At 51.0% G+C, this 13,067-nt stretch overlaps 1 long non-coding RNA gene across 1 annotated transcript; it reads left to right on the forward strand.

Moving 5' to 3' along the window:
• The first annotated feature begins 4,559 nt into the window (after positions 1 to 4,559).
• LOC128796718 (uncharacterized) lies at positions 4,560 to 6,940 on the forward strand. The gene is made up of 6 exons (XR_008433874.1): positions 4,560 to 4,875; positions 4,952 to 4,993; positions 5,084 to 5,129; positions 5,232 to 5,275; positions 5,357 to 5,397; positions 5,479 to 6,940. It is a non-coding gene; the product is annotated as an uncharacterized LOC128796718 (long non-coding RNA).
• The last annotated feature ends 6,127 nt before the right edge of the window (positions 6,941 to 13,067 follow it).

Consider the following 13,067-nt stretch of genomic DNA (forward strand, 5'->3'; position numbering starts at 1 on the left):
AGGTCTCAATTTCTGGTGCAACTCTAAAGCCTCCGTTCTCGTTTGTGTGCTTTAGGCAATCCACTCGGAGTACGCCAAGCCCCCGTCACCTACCAGCCGATGGACCGGGTTTCCTGTGCTCGTGAGTCCTCTGGAAGTATTTCAGGACCATGATGAAGCCTTGAAATTTTGTATTTCAAGGTCCCATCCAGGCAGCCTTTGGCAAGGGCCGAGGAGTTGCGGCGAGTCGCCGAGGTAGGGAGGGGGAGCCAGGGTCCACTTAGGTTTCAGCAATGCCGAGTCACTTTGTCTCTTCTTAACCCAGGCGTACCCTGCGATGACAGCGTCAGCCTCTGAGCACGGCCAAAGCGTGCGGCCCAAGGAGCCGGGCATTCTGAGGAGAACAGTGAGTAGCAGAATTGCTGGGTTTTGTCCGTTGTACAGCTAAGATCACGCAGTGATGTTTGGTGTTCTCGATTGTAGTTGAGCAAGGGACTACAGCCTGGTAATCGTAAGAAAATTCCCAGCAGGCGAGGCGGCCTCCGTTCGCACGTGACGTGGATTCTCATCCCCGGACATCCGAGAGATAAGTCGAGGGCTACGACCTTGAGAGGGGATGAAAGGGAGGCACTGGGAGGGCTTTTTGAATCAGCTTTGGTGGCAGGGATGTGCAAGAAGTATCCACTTAGGCCACCTAAAGGGACAGTGTTTCTTTTTATCACAGTGCTGAGGTGCTCAGGGCAGAGCAATCCTGGTGTGTGTTGTGTCATGTGTCTCTTGTGCATTCTGTGTGTTTGGGTATATCATGTCATATGGCTTTTACCTTAGCCCTTGGAGGGGCCTATCAGAAACCTGGCCTCATGGCATCTGTGATCTCCGCGTTCCTTGGACAGGCACCAGTGCAATAGGACTCTTGATTCTGGAGGTCAGACAGGCATCTGAATTGCATCTCTCAAATGTCTTTTAAAGTCTTGTTCTGAACGGTGTTGACAGCTGCGCACCGCAACGATCCATTAGAGCAGATTAGGACTTGTGAGAATGCAAAGCTAGCTAGAGCCTTCTTTACATAAGATCCTTGGGCATTCATCTTTGTGATTCTCTAAAGAAATCATTCTGTTAGCATCTTGTTCCTCCAGGGTTCTCTGACCCACGCCGGCTTGCCGTCAATCTCACCTAGGTCATCTCGTTCTGCAATCTCTCGGTCCTCCCAGGCATTCTTCTCTCCGAGAGCTCTCTCTCCCTGTTGTGTCCCCTCATTTGTCATGTCCTGTCCTGTGTCACGGGTGTCTGCACGTATTTGTCCTGGACCTGCTCTGCCCTGCTGCATATCCTGTAACAGGACAAGTTCGGGGGACTTGAAATTTGTAATGCAGGGTGTAGTTGGGCTCCAGATTGTATTTGTAGATTGACATGACACGATTGGTGCTGTAAAGTTATCCTGTAGCCATTTGACATTAGCTGTAACTTTCTTTCAGATGCAGATGGATTAAATCTGTGGCAGAGTCCCCCAATCCCAGGTGAGGGGGTTCTCATGAGCAGGTCAGTCACTATTTGTGTTTGCAGGGGAAGCATAAATGGTGACTATGTGACAGCACTCGTCTTTGTCTTTATTTTTAGGAAGTCAAGGCAGATAGCAGCAGACAAGGTCAAGTGTGCAAGGTCAGTGAGCAGTGGACAGAAGCAGTTGTTCTTGCTCACGTCACAATTTTTGGTGCAACTCTAAGCATCCATTCTCATTTGTGTGCTTTAGGGAATCCACCTGCAGTATGCCAAGCGCTGTCACCAACTGGCTGATGGACTGGGTTTCCTGTGCTTTTGAGCCCTCTGGAAGTAGTACAGGACCCTGTGATGAAGCCTTCAAATTTTGTATTTCAAGGTTCCATCTGGGTAGGCCAAGGGAATGGCCAAGGAGTTGCGGTCAGTCAGGGATGGCGGGAGGAGGAACAAGGGTCCACTCGCTCCACAAGTTTCAGCATTGCCACATCACCTTGTCTCCACTTAACCTAGGTGGACTGTGTGATGACGATGTTGGCCTCCAAGCACGGCCGAAGTTTACAGGCCAAGCACCTGGGCATTCTTAGGAGACGGTGAGTAGCAGAATTGTCAGGTTTTGGCCGATGTGCTGTTAAGATTGTGCAGTGATGTTTGGTTTTCTTTCTCTTGGCAGACTAAGAGCCAACAGCCTGGTGACAGCTGGAACTTCCCAGACAGGGAGGAGGCCTTCTTTTGCACCCGACAGGGATTCGCATCCCCGGATGCGTGCAAGATAAGTCGTGGGCTACAGAGGGGATGAAAGCGGGGTGCTGCGTTGGGACTCCCCGGGAGGGGTTTTTGTCTCTGTTTTAGCGATGGGGATGTCCAAGAAATGTTCCCTTAACCCACCTAAAGGGAAAGTGTCTCTTTTGATCGCAGTGCTGAGGTGCACAGGGCAGAGCAGTTCCAGTGTCTCTTGTGCATTCTGTGTTGTTTGGGTCTCTCATGTCCTAGATCTTTTTTACCTTAGTCCTTTGAGGAGCATATGGATCACCCTGGCCTCATTCTTGGCATCTGTGATCTTTGCATTCCTTGGCCTGGCACCAGTGCCTTAGGACTTTTGTCTCGGGAGCCCTGACAGACATTGGAATCGCATCTCTCTTTAGAAGCATCCAGTCAGATGTCTTTTAAGGTCTTGCTCTGAGCTGTGTCGACAGCCACACACCGCAATGATCCATTATAGCCAATTAGGACTGATAAGAATGCGAAGCTAGCTAGAGCCTTCGGACCGTAAGATTGTTGGCCATTCATCTCTGCGGTTCTCTTAAGAAATCATTCTGTTAGCATCTTGTTCCTGCAGGGTTCTCTGAGCCTCATCGGCTCTGAGCCGTCCGTCTCACCTAGGTCATCTCGTTCCGCATTCTCCCGGCGCTCGCCGGCATTCTTCTCACCGAGAGCTCTCTCTCCCTGTCGCGTCCCCTCGTTTGTCGTGTTCTGTCCTGTGTCACGGGTGTCTGCACGTATTTGTCCCGGAGCTGCTCTGCCCTGATGCATAGCCTGTAACAGGACAAGTCCCAGGAGTTGAAATTTCTGATGCAGGGTGTAGTTGGGCTCCAGATTGTATTTGTAGATTGACATGTTTGGTGCTGTAAAGTTATCCTGTAGCCATTTGACATTAGCTGTAACTTTCTTTCAGATGCAGATGGATTAAATCTGTGGCAGAGCCCCCAATCCCAGGTCAAGGGGATTTCCCTGAGAAGGTCAGTCACTGTTTGTGTTTGCAGGGGAAGCATAAATGGTGACTATGTTACAGCACTGTTCTTTGTCTTTATTTTTAGGAAGTCAAGGAAGATAGCTGCAGTCAAGGCCAAGTGTGCCAGGTGAGCAGTGGACAGAAGCAGTTGTTCTCACTCAGGTCTCAATTTCTGGTGCACCTCTAACCATCCATTCTCATTTGTGTGCTTTAGGCCATCCACTCGGCGTACGCTAAGCCCCTGTCATCAGGTGGCGGACGGACCGGGTTTCCTGCACTCGTGAGCCCTCCGGAAGTATGACGGGACCCCGTGATGAAGCCCACACATCTTGTATTTCAAGGTCCCGTCTGGGTAGCTCGCGGGAACGGCCGAGGAGCTGCGGTGAGTCGGGGAGGTAGGGAGGAGGAGCGGGGGTCCGCTCCAGTTTCAGCCGTGCCCAGTCACCTTGTCTCCACTTAACCTAGGCGTACCTCGTGACGGCAGCGTTGGCCTCGGAGCACGGCTGAAGCGTGCGGCCCGAATGCCAGGGCCCTCTTAGGAGAAGGTGAGTAGCAGAATTGTCAGGTTTTGGCCCATGGGCTGTTTAGATTGTGCAGTGATGTTTCCTTTTGTCTTGGCAGAAGAAGAGATAAGAGCCTGGTGACAGCTGGAACTTCCCAGACGGGGAGGTGGCCTTCTTTTGCACTCGACAGGGATTTGCACGCCCAGAAGTGTGCAAGATAAGTCGAGGGCTACGACCCACTGAGGGGAGGGAAGCGGGGTGCTGGCTTGGGACTGCCTGGAAGGGATTTTTGAGTCTGCTTTGGAGATGGGGATGTCTAAGAAGTGTCTCTTTTGATCTCAGCGCTGAGGTGCGCAGGGCAGAGCAGTTCCGGTGTGGGTCGTGTCACTTGTCTCTTGTGCATTCTGTGTTGTTTGGGTCTGTCACGTCACTTGTCTTTTTTTACCTTAGCTGTTTGAGGGTCATCTTGGCATCTGTGATCTTTGCGTTCCTCGGCCCGGCACCAACGCCACAGGCCTTTTGACTCGGGAGTCCAGACAGGCATCGCAGTCGTATCTGTCTTTAGAAGCATCCGGTCAGATGTCTTTTAAGGTCTCGTTCCGAGCGGTAGCGACAGCCGCGCACCCCAACGATCCATTATAGCGGCTTAGGACTTGTGAGAACGCCGAGCTAGGTAGCTCATTCTTACCGTAGGCTTTTCAGGCATCCGCTTGTGCAGTTCTTGGAAGACATCGTTTTCTTAGCCTCTTCTTCCTGCAGGGTTCTTTGAGCCTCATCAGCTCCGAGCCGTCCGTCTCACCTAGGTCATCTCGTTCTGCAATCTTTCTGTCCTCGCAGGCATTTTTCTCGCCAAGAGATTTTTCTCCTTGTTGCGTCCCCTCGTTTGTCGTGTCCTGTCCTGTGTCACGGGTGTCTGCACATATTTGTCCCGGAGCTGCTCTGTCCTGCTGCATAGCCTGGTGTAATTGCACAAGTCCTGGAGACCTGCAATTTGGAATGGGGGATGTAGTTGTATTCTAGATGGTATTCCTAGATTCACACAGGATGCTTGGACCTGTTAAGTTATCCTACAGTTGTTTGAATTTTCTCCTAACTTTCTTTCAGATGCAGACATTTAAGATCTGTGGCAGAGCGCCCCTCCTGGGTCAGGGGGTTTTCCCTGAGAAGGTCAGTTGCTGTTTGTATTTGCAGGGGAAGCATAAATGGTGACTATGTTACAGCACTGTTCTTTGTCTATTATTAGGAAGTCCAGGCAGATAGCTGCAGTCAAGGCCAAGTGTGCCAGGTGAGCAGTGGACAGAAGCAGTTGTTCTCGCACAGGTCTCAGTTTCTGGTGAAAGTCTAAGCATCCCCCTTTTTTTTTGTTTTATTTTAGGCAGTCCTCTTGCGAGATGTCTCTGATCCCAGATGTCTGAGGCCAGGTGGGTGCAAGCTCAAGGTGTAGGTGGGCGTACTTGTCAGGTCAGGGTGGTGGTCTTTTCTCAGTATCTCAGTGTGGTTTTTTTTGCTTTGTTTCTTTGCAGGTGTCATTGCCGCCCTAGGCGTGTGAAGGAACAGAGTCAAGCGGGTGAGTCGGAATTTAGGCTGGGTGACTCATAGGTAACTGTTATGCGGCAGCACGCTAAGCCTGTACCTTTTCCTTTTGTAGGTATCCTCCTGGCAGCCTGTTGAGTCGCATCAAGATTTCAGGTGAGCCGGGGCAGCGATGCATCAGAGTTCCAGGGATTCCTCTTTTGCAGGGCGCTAGTTGCATTTTCTGTTTTGTCTTAGGTACCGTGAGGAGGCGCATAGCTGATGTTTGGAAACGGCAGCACCGAAGCGGACGTAGAGAACATGTCGCCGTCCACGTCCGGCTGACGATGGATTTTGTCCGGTCGTCTTGCAAAAGCTAAGTGTCGGGGCCAGTAGGTGGGAGAAGGGGAAAAACCTTTACTATCACAGGAGACAATTAGATGTTAGCTTAGAGGAGAGGCCCATAGTGGGACGGGCCCCTCGGAAGCAGAGGGAGAGGGTTTCTCCTCAGCCTCACCAGAGTCTTCGCTGGGCAGGGCAGTTCCGATCCGTCTTCGCGTCCTCGCGAGGTTTGCGTTGGCGGCCTTCTTCGACTCTCGATGTCGTCGTGGATCTTTTCACCCGAGGAGCCCGCCTTCACGTCCGGAGCTATAGCCACGGTCACGCCGTAGTCATCGCTTTCTTGTCTAGGCCTACTGAGCTTCTTAGGCTTCCTCTTAAGTCCTTTGGCACTAACATCTTGAAAGGAGTTAAATTTCATCATCACATGCTATTGCCCTAGGGCTTTCTTTCCTTTGGCATCATCGGCCTATGACTCATCTTGGACTAGCAATCTTGGGTCCATAAGGTGGAACTGCCAGCCAGTTTCCACTCGTGTCTGTGTTATGTCGTCCGTGTCTGTGTTATGTCGTCCGTGTCCGTGTTATGTCGTCTGTGTCCATTGATTTCTGCGTCATAGGCCTTTGTTACATCTCGAGGCTTTATCGGCATTGTTCTCTGCCGTATCGGCCATATTTTACTCGTGTACCTTCCTGGATATCGCTTATTCCGGCATCGTTACATTTTTACTTTTTGAGACAGGAAGAAGTACAGGAGATGTTCTCATCCATCTTCCTTCTCACCTTTGGTAGCGCCTTCTCTTCCCGTGCCATTCTCTTGGACTTCTAGAGGGAGCATATTAGACCCTCATCACCTGACCGCAGTAGTTCCGTAGCTTGCGCCTTCTCAAAGGGTATAGGGCTCAACAATTAATCTTCCGGAGAGTTACGTCAAGTCCTCACTTATATTGTATCTACGTCGGCTTATATTGTACGTGCTTAGGTTGTACCTACCTATGTTGGCTTATACTGTATGTGCTTATATTGTATGTACTTATGTCGTATGTACCTATGTCGGTTTATATTGTATGCACTTATACTGTATGTACCTACGTTGGCTTATATTGTGCATATATTGTATGTACCTACCTTGGTTTATGTTGTACATGTCTCTGTCGTGCCACTTACGATCGGAGCTGCCCTGCCCAGGCGCGTAGTCACGGTTAGGTAGAGCAGTTATAAAACTTTATAGTTCATCTGTCTTCTATTGGGGTTTTGGGTACAAAATTTATGGACCCGGAGCGGGAATAGCTCCTAGCCGTCAGATAGTCACTCGTCGACCGCCTCCCGTCGTCTCTGTCGTCTCGCAGGTCCCCGGGTCCCTACACGTTATCCTGGAATCTACCACTGGACATCGAAGAGCCGCGGTCAGAAGACGCGTTGAAGCGTCAGTGTAGCGTTTCAAGTAAGGGTCGCGGTCAGCGTGTAAGCGGAAGAGCGCGTGAGAGAGCGTGATTGTCCGTGTCTGTCTGTGAGAGCTTGCGTCTGCAGGTGTGAGTGTGTGTCGACCGGTTCTAACCTTGTGCGTATGGCCTTTGCCTTTCAGGTTTTTCAGCTCTTTTTTAAATTTAGAATAAAAAATCCCGAGCCAGGTTTTTTTTTTTTTTCCCCCTCCGGCTGGGTTTTTTTTTCCTGGGTCCCAGCCGGTCCGCGAGGCGACGTTCTTCGCCAAAGTTCGGAGGCGGACCGTCCCGGGACCGGGGTTTTCGTCAGGCAGGAGGATTTTTTAGGAGGCTCCCGGGGACCACGTTCCCGAGGAACGATTGCCGGGGCTTAGGGGAGCGGTTGAAACGAGAGCGACGGTGAGTTTGCGTGCAATGTGAAGGAGGTGGTCATGGTGGATGACTGTTGTTTTCTGTGTGCTATTTTTGTTTTGGTCTTTGCTCTAACAATCAAACAAAATGTAATGTAAATAGAAAAAAGGTTATATTGTGTTAATATGCGTTTGGTTTCTATTGCCCCTATCGTTCCATGTTTGCGTTGTCTCTTCAGTTGTCTCTTAAGTTGTCGCTTGTCTCTTAAGTGGTCTCTTAAGTGGTCTCTTAAGTAGTCGCTTGTCTCTTAAGAGGGTCTCTTAAGTAGTCGCTTGTCACTTAAGAGGGTCTCTTAAGTAGTCGCTTGCCTCTTAAGTGGTCTCTTGTCTCTAAAGTTGTCTCTTAAGTGGTCTCTTAAGTGGTCTCTTGTCTCTTAAATTGTCTCTTAAGTGGTCGCTTGTCTCTTAAGTGGTCTCTTAAGTTGTCTCTTAAGTAGTCTCTTGTCTCTTAAGTGGTCTCTTAAGTGGTCTCTTGTCTCTTAAGTGGTCTCTTAAGTTGTCTCTTAAGTAGTCTCTTGTCTCTTAAGTGGTCTCTTAAGTGGTCGCTTGTCTCTTAAGTTGTCTCTTAAGTGGTCTCTTAAGTGGTCTCGTGTCTCTTAAGTGGTCTCTTAAGTTGTCTCTTAAGTAGTCTCTTGTCTCTTAAGTGGTCTCTTAAGTGGTCTCTTGTCTCTTAAGTGGTCTCTTAAGTTGTCTCTTAAGTAGTCTCGTGTCTCTTAAGTGGTCTCTTAAGTAGTCGCTTGTCTCTTAAGTTGTTTCTTAAGTGGTCTCTTAAGTAGTCGCTTGTCTCTTAAGTGGTCTCTTAAGTGGTCTCTTGTCTCTTAAGTAGGTCTCTTAAGTAGTCGCTTGTCTCTTAAGTGGTCTCTTAAGTGGTCTCTTGTCTCTTAAGTAGGTCTCTTAAGTAGTCGCTTGTCTCTTAAGTTGTCTCTTAAGTTGTCTCTTAAGTGGTCTCTTAAGTAGTCGTTTGTCTCTTAAGTGGTCTCTTAAGTGGTCTCTTAAGTGGTCTCTTGTCTCTTAAGTAGGTCTCTTAAGTAGTCGCTTGTCTCTTAAGTGGTCTCTTAAGTGGTCTCTTAAGTGGTCGCTTGTCTCTTAAGTTGCCTCTTAAGTGGTCTCTTAAGTGGTCGCTTGTCTCTTAAGTTGTCTCTTAAGTTGTCTCTTAAGTGGTCTCTTAAGTGGTCTCTTAAGTGGTCTCTTGTCTCTTAAGTGGTCTCTTAAGTGGTCTCTTGTCTCTTAAGTAGGTCTCTTAAGTAGTCGCTTGTCTCTTAAGTGGTCTCTTAAGTGGTCTCTTAAGTGGTCTCTTGTCTCTTAAGTAGGTCTCTTAAGTAGTCGCTTGTCTCTTAAGTGGTCTCTTAAGTGGTCTCTTAAGTGGTCGCTTGTCTCTTAAGTTGCCTCTTAAGTGGTCTCTTAAGTGGTCTCTTGTCTCTTAAGTAGGTCTCTTAAGTAGTCGCTTGTCTCTTAAGTGGTCTCTTAAGTGGTCTCTTAAGTAGTCGCTTGTCTCTTAAGTGGTCTCTTAAGTGGTCTCTTGTCTCTTAAGTAGGTCTCTTAAGTAGTCGCTTGTCTCTTAAGTGGTCTCTTAAGTGGTCTCTTAAGTGGTCGCTTGTCTCTTAAGTTGCCTCTTAAGTGGTCTCTTAAGTGGTCTCTTGTCTCTTAAGGTGTCTCTTAAGTGGTCTCTTAAGTGGTCTCTTGTCTCTTAAGTAGGTCTCTTAAATAGTCTCTTGTCTCTTAAGTCGTCTCTTTAGTCGTCTCTTTAGTCGTCTCTTTAGTCGTCTCTTTAGTCTCTTAACTCTGTCTTTTTCTTTCCATCTTTTCATTTCTAACTTTGTTTCCCTTTCTAGCTTTCAAAAAGCAGCAGTAGAAACTTTCAGGCTCCCTGGGAGTAAAATAAAAAAACAAACTTTAAATAATTATTAAAAAAAAAAAGAATTTACTCCCCGGGAGCCTGAAACTTTCTACTGCTGCACCGGACATATAGTTTTTCTTCTTTTCTATATATACCTATACAACCCCTAATTAGTGCTCCACCTGGCACATTACAATACCCACTACCCACATCACCCCCACCATGTGGACACCGCCATCTTGCTCCCCATCACGTGACCCGATGGGCGCCACCATGTTGCTCCCTGTCATATGACCACACGGATGCCGCCATTTTGTAGAGCTAAGGAGGTGTGTTCAGGGTTAGGGGGCAGGGGCTAGGGTTAAGGTTAGGGTTGGGTTAGGGTTGCGGTTAGGGGTTGGGGTTAGGGGTTAGGGTTAGGGTCAGTTTGTAGGATTCTCTTGGGACTGTCAGGGCAGCACAGGTTTGAGGTGGGGGCAGCTTGGGTCTGCGACACATCTTCGATCGTTTGGATTTTTGGAGGTGTCCGGCCACTCAGGGCCACAGGCCCCTGGAGACACAGACCGGTCCTTTTCCCTGGGAAAGAAAAGTGGCCAGCCCAGGTTCCTGATGTCAGTTTGTAGGGTTCCCTTGGGACTGTCAGGGCAGCACAGGTTTGAGGTGGGGGCAGCTTGGGTCTGCGACACATCCTCGATCGTTTGGATTTTTGGAGGTGTCTGGCCACTTCAGGGCCACAGGTCCCTGGAGACAAAGACCGGTCCTTTTCCCTGGGAAAGAAAAGTGGCCAGCCCAGGTTCCTGATGTCAGTTTGTAGGGTTCCCTTGGGACTGTCAGGGCAGCACAGGTTTGAGGTGGGGGCAGCTTGGGTCTGCGACACATCTTCGATCGTTTGGATTTTTGGAGGTGTCCGGCCACTCAGGGCCACAGGCCCCTGGATGAAAAGATCAGCCTTTTTCCTCGGGAAAGAAAAGTGGCCAGCCCAGTTTCCTGATGTCAGTTTGTAGGGTTCCCTTGGGACTGTCAGGGCAGCACAGGTTTGAGGTGGGGGCAGCTTGGGTCTGCGACACATCTTCGATCGTTTGGATTTTTGGAGGTGTCCGGCCACTTCAGGGCCACAGGCCCCTGGAGACAAAGACCGGTCCTTTTTCCCTGGGAAAGAAAAGTGGCCAGCCCAGGTTCCTGATGTCAGTTTGTAGGGTTCCCTTGGGACTGTCAGGGCAGCACAGGTTTGAGGTGGGGGCAGCTTGGGTCTGCGACACATCTTCGATCGTTTGGATTTTTGGAGGTGTCCGGCCACTTCAGGGCCACAGGCCCCTGGAGACAAAGACCGGTCCTTTTTCCCTGGGAAAGAAAAGTGGCCAGCCCAGGTTCCTGATGTCAGTTTGTAGGGTTCCCTTGGGACTGTCAGGGCAGCACAGGTTTGAGGTGGGGGCAGCTTGGGTCTGCGACACATCTTCGATCGTTTGGATTTTTGGAGGTGTCCGGCCACTTCAGGGCCACAGGCCCCTGGAGACAAAGACCGGTCCTTTTTCCCTGGGAAAGAAAAGTGGCCAGCCCAGGTTCCTGATGTCAGTTTGTAGGGTTCCCTTGGGACTGTCAGGGCAGCACAGGTTTGAGGTGGGGGCAGCTTGGGTCTGCGACACATCTTCGATCATTTGGATTTTTGGAGGTGTCCGGCCACTTCAGGGCCACAGGCCCCTGGAGACACAGACCGGTCCTTTTCCCTGGGAAAGAAAAGTGGCCAGCCCAGGTTCCTGATGTCAGTTTGTAGGGTTCCCTTGGGACTGTCAGGGCAGCACAGGTTTGAGGTGGGGGCAGCTTGGGTCTGCGACACATCTTCGATCGTTTGGATTTTTGGAGGTGTCCGGCCACTCAGGGCCACAGGCCCCTGGAGACACAGACCGGTCCTTTTCCCTGGGAAAGAAAAGTGGCCAGCCCAGGTTCCTGATGTCAGTTTGTAGGGTTCCCTTGGGACTGTCAGGGCAGCACAGGTTTGAGGTGGGGGCAGCTTGGGTCTGCGACACATCATCGATCGTTCGGAATTTTGGAGGTGTCTGGGGACACAGGGCCACAGGCCCCTGGAGACAAGGACTGGCCCTTTTCCCTGGGAAAGAAAAGTGGCCAGCCCAGGTTCTTAATGTCAGTTTGTAGGGTTCCCTTGGGACTGTCAGGGCAGCACAGGTTTGAGGTGGGGGCAGCTTGGGTCTGCGACACATCCTCGATCGTTCGGAATTTTTGGACGTAGCCAGCCACTGAGGGCTACAGGCCCATGGAAACAAATATCAGCTTTTTTCCATGGAAAGAAAAGTGCTCAGCCCAGGTTCCTGATGTCAGTTTGTAGGGTTCCCTTGGGACTGTCAGGGCAGCACAGGTTTGAGCTGGGGGCAGCTTGGGTCTGTGACACATCCTCGATCGTTCGGATTTTTGGACTTAGACGGCCACTGAGGACCACAGGCCCATGGAAACAAAGAGCAGCTTTTTTCCTTTGGAAAGAAAAGTGGTCAGCTCAGGTTCCTGATGTCAGTTTGTAGGGTTCCCTTGGGACTGTCAGGGCAGCACAGGTTTGAGCTGGGGGCAGCTTGGGTCTGCGACACATCCTCGATCGTTCGGATTTTGGGACGCAGCCGGCTACTGAGGGACATAGGCTCCTGGAGACAAAGACCGGCCCTTTTTCCCTGGGAAAGAAAAGTGGCCAGCCCAGGTTCCTGATGTCAGTTTGTAGGGTTCCCTTGGGACTGTCAGGGCAGCACAGGTTTGAGGTGGGGGCAGCTTGGGTCTGCGACACATCCTCGATCGTTTGGATTTTTGGAGGTCTCCAGCCACTCAGGGCCAGAGGCACCTGGAGACAAAGATCAGCCTTTTTCCTGGGAAAGAAAAGTGGCCAGCCCAGGTTCCTGATGTCAGTTTGCAGGTGGTGTTTGGCTTTGCCCTGTCCACTAAAATTGTATTTTGCTGCAGCTTTGGTCTGGGATATGTGGACTGCCCCCTCCAAATGTCCCTCTTCCCTCTGCCCTGTTCTGCTCTGTCCCCATCTCCACCCCTCACCCCTACATGTCCTTCCAGCCCACCCCTTCCCCAGTCTCTCTCCACCCTTCACCCCTCCCCATCCCACCCCTGCCCCATCCCTCACTCCTCCCATCCCCCAGGTGTGACTCCCTGCAGCAGGACATGGGAGCCCAGACTCGTGGGGATAGTGCGGCCCTCGCAGCAGGACAACACCCAAAGAAAACAGGCAGGGACGGCGTCTGTGGGCTGCGCGGTGTCACAAAGGCACCTGGGGCTGAGGGGAGGGGGCTGGAGGGTGACACAGAACATGGGTTGAGAGGCAGAAGGGGTTTTTAGGAGTTAAAAAGGGGGGCTCCAGGGTGGCACAGAGACGCTGAGAGGCTGCGGTGGGAACCTGAGGGTGACACAAGGAGGCTGAGAGGCAGGGGCTGTCCTGAGGGACAAAGTGGGGGGTGCCTGAGGGTGACAGGTGAACCAGCCCTCACAGCACCCTTAACCTCACCCTTAAAACCACCCCTACAAGGGTGGAAAGTGCACGGTGGAGGTTAGGGGGCCATAGGACAGTGTCGGGGGGCTTGGGGTGACACACAGGCATTGCGGGCTGAGGGGCAAAAAGGGGGGGACTTGACAGGTGGAGAGCTGACCCTGAGGGTTAGGGGTACAAAGGACAGGACACGGGGTACCAGGAAGGGTTAGGGTACAGCAGCAGCCCTCACCCCAACCCTAAGCTCACCCTAAACACACCCCTAGAACACCAGTGTTCCTCAACAGCAGCTGCAGGCAGTGACCCTAATGCTGGGACAGCCCCAGAACC

Source organism: Vidua chalybeata, chromosome 17, assembly GCF_026979565.1.
Source record: "Vidua chalybeata isolate OUT-0048 chromosome 17, bVidCha1 merged haplotype, whole genome shotgun sequence".
NCBI classification, from domain to species: domain Eukaryota; kingdom Metazoa; phylum Chordata; class Aves; order Passeriformes; family Viduidae; genus Vidua; species Vidua chalybeata.